Source organism: Salarias fasciatus, chromosome 14 (assembly GCF_902148845.1).
Source record: "Salarias fasciatus chromosome 14, fSalaFa1.1, whole genome shotgun sequence".
NCBI classification, from domain to species: Eukaryota; Metazoa; Chordata; class Actinopteri; order Blenniiformes; family Blenniidae; genus Salarias; species Salarias fasciatus.
Genome location: NC_043758.1, coordinates 18,159,909 through 18,160,291, shown reverse-complemented (window position 1 = coordinate 18,160,291; position 383 = coordinate 18,159,909).

Genomic DNA, 383 nt, shown 5'->3' with positions numbered 1-383 from the left:
AGAGAGAGAGAGCGAGAGAGAGGGAGCGAGAGCGTGGATGCGAGGGGAGATGGAAAGGATGTTAATGTGCGTGTTCTCTCATCTCACTTCAGCACAGGGACTGGACTTCATATCTCAGAGGATCTCTTTCTTTGTGAGTGGTTTCATGCCTGTTCGTTCACTCTGTGGATGTACAGCATACATCTATGGTGCAGTTCTACAAGCTACAACGGCAGAAAGACATTTTTGGAAAAAAAAAAGTGAGGTACAGTGGTGAAGATAGAGGTCGGCATGGAGAGATGAGTGTATGTGTGTGTTTGTGTGTGTGTGTGCCGGGGCTGCAGAGAGGGAAAGAGCGATGGTGGAGAGCAGCACGGTATAATCAATTGCTCTAAAACTGCAGT